This window comes from Crocodylus porosus, unplaced genomic scaffold (assembly GCF_001723895.1).
Source record: "Crocodylus porosus isolate Cpor-Errol unplaced genomic scaffold, CroPor_comp1, whole genome shotgun sequence".
In the NCBI taxonomy this organism is placed as follows: domain Eukaryota; kingdom Metazoa; phylum Chordata; order Crocodylia; family Crocodylidae; genus Crocodylus; species Crocodylus porosus.
In genome coordinates, this window is record NW_017728886.1 from 197,432,413 (window position 1) to 197,440,220 (window position 7,808).

Sequence of the window (7,808 nt, forward strand, 5' to 3'; positions counted from 1 at the left end):
GAGCCCCAGCCCTCTGAACAATGGGTCCCTCTCTGGTCTATTTCAACATAACATAAGGGGCTCACAGATGACTTTTTTTCTGACAATTTGTGTTCTTCTACCTATGTGAAGTTCAAATGTGCTGAACACTGGGATTGTCAGCGGATTGCAAACCCTCAAGTCACTTTCCTTTTTGTGCTTCAATTTGGAACTTACACTACAGCTAAAGAAAATGAAAGTTTCAACCTCATAGTTTAAAATTTCTATCTGTATCTTTCAGTTCTTCATTCATAGTTTTCTTGCATCTGTAACAGTGAACCTTATGTGCATTAAAAACAGTCTTAAAACACTGGATATAAATTTTACTGGGACATACCATAAAGTCTGATTTACTGAAATGCTGAACATCAGGGCTAAGTACAGACATTCAAAAACCCCAAGGCAGAAGTGATCTAAATTGCATGGTTTTCTCTAAGTGGTGTAGTTTAGATTGGTTGTCATGGAGGAGCACCACAACTTGAGAAACTAGGCCCAGAATTTTTTTCCATTCGTTTGCATGAAGTATGCCTGTAAACTTGCCAGTTTCACATACTCCCTGAGGACTAAAGAGCTTTAAATGGAACTTGAATAAGTTGATATTTAGCACTTGCAAAAATATGGTAATTATGAAAATATTAAAAATCATCAGGTTTCACTGGAGTTGGCATAAGGCCTGATCCCATGGAACTGCCTGCAAGGTGCTGATTGGTTTAGGTCTGTACCCAGCATACGCGTGTCTCCAAACATGCTTTTTACTTTAGTGCTACGTAAAGTGATGATTGTTCACATGCAGAAATACTTTGCTGAACCCTCCTTTGCAACAGGTGAGACTGCTGAGGATCTCTCAGTTCAAAGCTAGACGTATATCATGGGTACAAACATATGTTTTGTGGTTTTGGGAAATATATCACTTGGATTTGAGAAAGCAAATAAGTTTTCTAGTAGTACCCCTTAAAGCTGCTTCCAGAAATAGAAACAGTAGTAATCATCAGTGGATCAATTCAGATTGGGTGCTTTATTTCCAGATCATTTAAAATATTTATATACTGGTTTATGTATAGTAAATATATTTTTTACAAAAGGTGTTTTTTAAAGTAGATTAACAGGACAATTACATATAGCAAGACATTCTAGCAAAGTTAAACATCACAAAATGAAGTCAGTTAGGTCTAAATTTTAGTCTAGGACTATACAGAAAAGACAAAAGTGTGCATACCTATAGCCCCCTACAATATTTAAAACCAACAGGAACATGGTAATATATTTGGGGGAAGATTTTTTCTGAGGTCTAAATGAGAGTTGAACACCTATACTCCACTGTTCTTTATAATAATCGTTAAAGTATCCATTCCGTAAATTAACTCTTATGTGTATTCTGCTCACAACATTATGTTCTGGCCTGGTCTTCTTTATTATTATTACATGTGTAATAGATGTTCCACTTGGGGTCCAGTTCTACCACAGCACAAATGTGCTACAAAGATACACCAGAGCATATTTACACTATACATTTAGAGGAAGGAACAGAGCATAGTGTATTGGGGAACTGCTGTATATACATCATACATTGTTTAATACAGCAGCATGGGAAGGATATTAAAGGCAGTGTGCACTGAGTTGACAAACTTGATTCAGCATTGCACGGAATAGATGTATAGAAGTATTTAGCCAGGCTAGCCTAAAGTCAGGCACAAGGCCCGATATAGTGCAAAGTTATCTACAGTACATTTTGTGTAAAGAGCCTGACAGTCTGAGTTTAATAATTCTAGTCCCAAAAATGTGGGCTCTTACCTTTTCTGTACTGATGATTAGGGGAAGGCTTTGAATGGACGTGGAAGCCAGCAAAAAAACTGAGTTTTATTGTTTAATAACCTAAATTAATTCACTTTAATGCACAAGAAAATTGATTCTTTGAGTCTTGGGCTAGGCACAGACGTTCAAAAAAGCCCAAGGTAGAATCCATCTAAGTTATGCAGTTTTCTGCAAGCAGCGTAATTTAGATCGGTAGCAAACAGAACACATATTCACCCTTTGTGGGGGATGGGACACCAAATCTTAGACCAGAATGCACCGTTTTAAAACCAGTCTGTGTGTGACAAACTTTTGTTCTGTAACAGATATAGACCAGTTTCCAGTCACTTTTACTGGTAAAAAAAGGAATGTTTGTACTTGGCCTTTGTGTCGGTAATCCTTTGTTTATCCACAGAACAAGCATAACACAGGCAGTGGCAGAGCAGGCATTCCAGATCTAAGCCCCCTGAAGAGGTATGTTAGGCTAGAACTTGAATCTGAGCCCATGGTAATATTGCTTAGCCTCTAAGTAGGTCAGAAGGTAAAATTTGTCTGATCTATTGTCTGCAGAGCATACACAGAACACCTACAGGACTCTGATGAGAGTGCCCAGCACAAAAGAGGTACCATGTGCAGAACCCAAGGGAGCCTTGTGCACTTTTATTATATCAGGGTGTGTGTGGGTGAGGCTTGGGGCGTGAGTGGGTCTGTTTGGTGTGAGTGTGTGACTGGGTGTAAGGGGAAGAGGGAGCATGGACCTGCTCGTGCGTATTTGATGAGAGGATCTTGAAAAAGAGAGAGAGAAAGAGAGAGAGAGAGAGAGACTGTCAGTGTGGTAAATGAATCAAGTGGAAGTAGTCTTGTGGTGTGTCGGTGTGGGTGATCATTGTGTGGTGTTGCACATTAGGCTACGCTGTGACCATGGAGGTTCGGTGGGCACAGCATACCCTCGACAGTGAGGCTGCTGTATAATTGTCCGTCATCCCCAGTGACTGGTGACTCCTGAGGCTCTGCTTGCTCCCACCACTGTTGGTCTCCTGTGAGAGCAGGCAGGGTTGGCTCCCCGGATTCTGTCCCTGGGTATGCATTGCACTTAAGCAACAGCCCTCTGCTCTCTAGGGTATGCATACCCTCATCCACTATTCTCTCACTCCTCCCTTCTCTGAAAGTGGAAAGTGAGCCTCCAATATATGGTTCTTGGGGTGATCCATGCATGTTGCGATCTGAAGCAGCAGAGTGCCTGGGTTTAATGAATAAACCATTGGATTCGTGAACTTTAATTCTGTGTGGGATCTTTGTACTTAGTTAAAGTATAAGTCAATTGCTGGGTTGTCGGAGCGGTGATAGATATGCTCAGGCAGCTCGTTAGCCAGTGGGGGGCCAAAAATCGCCTCATTTGGAACTGGACTAGGAGACAGCCGCTAATTGGGCAGTGGTAATTAGGTGCCAATAAAGTCCAGGTCCAACAGGTAGACTGAGTCTACAACTGTTTCATTGTGAGCCACTGGGTGTTGAGTACTCTAGAAAATTAGGTATTTATATTTGGGGTTAAATATGGGTTTTCTGCACCTATTGCTGATATTGGCTGGGATTTAAAAAAAGTGGTTTTGATCAACAATTTATTTCTGCCACTGTTTTTATCATATTTCCATCTAAAGTGGCAGGTCTGAAGAGTACTTTATGTTTTCAGTCATATTATTCTTTGGCCATATCTGGTTTAAAGCATACATAGCTTTTCAAATAAATAGTCTGATTTTCAAAAGTATTGTAAGCTTTCAGTAGTACTTAGCAGCTTGAAAATTGGTCAATCTATTTAGGAGACTAAGAGGACCAGCTTTTGCCATCTGTTTTTTTAAAAGTTTTTTTAAAAAAAAGCTTTATTATATCAGAGGAATAGGAATGTATTTTTCAAGCTTTGCTGTTAGAACCTGTTGTGAATTGGTGGTATAACTTCTCTTTTGGCCTCCCAAATAGTGGCCCTACCTATAGTACAAAACACTCCTACTTCTATCATCTTGGCATTAATTATCCTAATCTCTTTTTTAATGTTCAAGATGTTAATTTAGCCATGTTGTCTAAACTTGCATTGGAAGTGGGGTTGGATTTATTTCTTTGCATGTGCAGGCAGAAAAGTTGAATGGAACTCATTGAAATGAGTATAAGATAAGAGCATTGTGGGCCTGCAGGAAAAGGAATAATATGTTTGTCCTTTTTTCTTAAACTGGAGAAGTCTGCGTTTCTGGAGAAGTCTGCGTTTCTTTAAAATTGCCTTTAAGAGCGGTAAACCTGCAGGAAAGGTACCTACTGTGAACAGTTTCTGAAATATATCTGGAAATACATTTTTAGTTGAATATGCAGATAATTAGACATGTAGTTCTCACTTTTTAACTTGAGTTGTGATAAATTTTGAATACTTACAGTATTCTCCTGGGGTACTGGATGTATAATCTATCCCCTTTTCTACTTAAGGTGACCCATTATCTGTGGCATAGTTGTTCTCTGAATGAGTGGATGATTTTTAGTTTGCAGGGCTGGCAATCAACACTTTACACAAGCACTGTTTTTTTAAAGCACTGGAGGACTTTGGAGTTATAGTAGTGTAATGGAAGAAATTGCTGAGTGAGAGTCCAGAAGGCCAGACTGAATGATCATAATAGTCCCTTCATGCTTTAAATTCTAGGAACTCGGAGAAGAATATGGTCCCTCCTTTGTTTATTTGGCTGTAAAACACGACATACATCTATGCTAACATAGAAATAATAACTCATAGTAATAATCATGCATAAAATGTATGTTCATATGTAATTGTATTCTAGGCGGACTTCACTTTTTGCAAAACTCTTGGACCCAACTGAAACCCATCAGGCTACAAAAAATTCTCTTTAGTGATAAACTATGATTTTTCCCCCCCTTTTGCTCTCCCTTGAAGATCAAGTGACCTGGGTCTGTTGTAACGGTCTGAACTCCAGCATGTCTTTTCAAACACAAGTTTTTGTTTCTTCTGCGGGCTCTTCAGTTGGCTGCTGTTCCATCTGTCTTTAAAAGAAGTGCGTACAAATTAAAGAAAGAATGCAGCTCTGACGCCTACACCCAGAAGCTTTCAAAACAGAAGGCTGCTACACCTGTGGGGATAGAACAAGTGTATCAGTGTCCCGGGCTTTGCCTCGGCTCGTCTTCTTTTGTTAGCTGGAATGTGCCGATGAGACAATCAGGTGCAGTAGGCGCGTGGCAGCCTGCTTAAAAACTGATTCTTTGGAGACAGTGAGTGGGCTGTGAGTCATGCTTCTATATAATCTGATGATAACCATTTTTAAATGTGTTGATTAGTGTATAATGGAAAGTATTGTGCTTGTTGGTATGATTTGTCTGCCATGGAACTACTCAGTCTTTACAAAGACTTATACGTAAATTGTGAATCATTTCTTGTACAAAATACACAAGAGTATGCTTAAGAGTGCGTATGCATATGAGACACACAGACAGAAAGATTATTATTATCTATTTGTATTGCAGTAGCACCTAGGAGCCCAGTTGTGGGCCAGTATCCCATTGCCTTAGGCACCATGCACAGAATGTGCCCCCATAGTCCTTTCTTCGAGGACAGATGATCTAAGTTAAGAGATAATCCATAAACACTAATGACCAGCAGTGTTGGACATCTTTGGACCCAATAGAATCACACATATCAAAGAGACCATACCTGTAAGTGTTGTTTGGGCACAAAAAGCTAAACAAACCGCTGAGTGTTGTTCAGTATAAATGAACGTTTGTAACAGGGCACATTGCCAAGGCTGCTCATTGCTCCAGATATCCTAAGCAGAAAATTACTTCAAGTATACATCTATTTTAATAAAGTATAAGACAGTGTGGGTAAAGCAATGGGTTAGTTTTTCTGAGCATCAGAATGAGGGTGGGTCTGATGGCCAAGATGGGAACAAATAGGAAGTAGAGTTATATTAGAAATAAATGGGAGTTTTAACATTAATAAACATTATAAAATAACCAACTTAACTAAAAAGCACTGTGTTATTTTGGGCCAAGTTTTGGGGGTCTCTTGTAGTTCTCCCTTTTCATTTCAGGACTTATCTTAAAATTTAATGTATTCAGGGTGGAGGTATGTCTGTAGACAGCAGTAGAAAATAAGAAAAAAAACCCCCAAACCCCACCATAGTAAAGAAAGCCTGATGCTACAATGCCTGACAGGATAAATCATGATCTGGGTGAATTAATAACTGCTGGAGGCATTGTTGGATTTGAAGGTTTTTCCTTTTCTTAATCACTGAACCTTCATGTCTCTTTGCCATGAGTACATAACAAATCGGATCAGGAAATGGATTAATAGATCACTTACTTTGTTGTATTTACTCATAGAGAAGAGTCCAAATCCAAAAAAGAATAGTTTTTTTCTACAGAAGTTTGGTGCCAGGATTACTTCTTGCTTTGGCCAGATGATCCATCATATCTGTCAGTGATAGGAAGCCTGAAAGTAAAATTATTTTTGTTATAATACAAAGATAAATGAAGTATGTTAGTACTGGTTGTGTTTGTTTCAGCTGCATATGAGGCAATCTTGGATGAAACATCTCCATCGGCATCAGTGTCTAACTTCACTGTAATCACTTTTGCTACAGAAATAGCTAGCTTCATAATGGGTATTAGCAAGCTCACCAAATTGTTTGGTTGGCTTAGACAGAAATATCCCAATTAGAATTGTAGTTAGATTTGAAGTACCAATGGCCAGTTCTTAGCCCTCTTTCTTGGATTGCAGACAAAAGTGTTACTTTCTTAGCAATGTTCATAATAAAGAAAATCTTCAGTTCACCAAAAACGACACTGTGTAAAAAGGATAGCTGTTCCTGCTGATGGAAAAGCCTTCCAGGCTCCACCTGCCTTGCTCGTGCCAGTACTTTTAAGTACCGCCTTCTCTGACATGCTGTATACATGCTGCTGTCAAACCTCTGTTTTAGTCAGATAGGTATGCAAGCCCACACTAGCAGCTAGCTCATTTACGGGATGTGTCAACAATTCTCTGCAAACACAGTTGGTAGGTATCTTGTTGGAAGTTTGCTAAGGAGCACATGCACAACGTGATGTAATATGTTCTTATTTTACAAGCTACATGTTGAGGACCAATCCACTGTGCTGCAGTGCAATGGAAAAAATGATATAGATGGGAGATTTCTGACAGGAGAAGCTAAGGCTTTTAAGTCTGATGCCAAACAATAATAAATTCACTTGTTGAGAAATCTCCTTGGATAACAGAGATTAAACTCTGACCTGACTGATAGCATTTTAGAAAGCTAACAGAATATTTCCCTGTATGTTAATCTCTAAGTCTTCAGACCTTATCTCAACATGGTGATCTTTGGCACTGACAATAGCATCTAACTGCAGATAATTTTTTCTATTGTATATTAGCTCCCTAAATGTCTTGACACATTGCTAACTTCTGTCATTATATAACACATCTTCATATGATGCTATAATTTATTTAACATTTGTTTAGATGTAGAGTCTGAAGGCCCTTCTTCTGCTAAGTACTGGCCAAACAAAAAATGTGATTCTTCATCCCACAGAATTTACAGTCTAAAGTAGTGCCCAGGCAGGTGCGTTCAGAGCAGATGAGCTAAGGTAACAACAGTAATAGATCATGTGAAATTTCTAGGCAGTTAGGAGCAGTGAGTATAAATCCCAATCCTGCTGGCTCAGAACGGGCCCACTGCCCCCTCCCCAGTGCCCCGATCCCCGCTCATTGCCTCCCTGCCCTACCCTCCTACTTACTTGTGGCTGCTTGCATTCCCTGTCCAGGGGAGCAGGCAGGGAAGGATTAATCTGTCTGCCCTGGTCCCACCACAGCTGCTGTGTTTTGGGTGGATTCAGGCTGAACAAGAGCAGCAGCCTGGCAGCAGTGGCTAGGCAGGCAGGTTAACCCTACCCAGCCTACTCCCTTGGGACAGAAGGTACAAGCAGCCATAAGTAAGGGGGTGGGGTAGGACAAG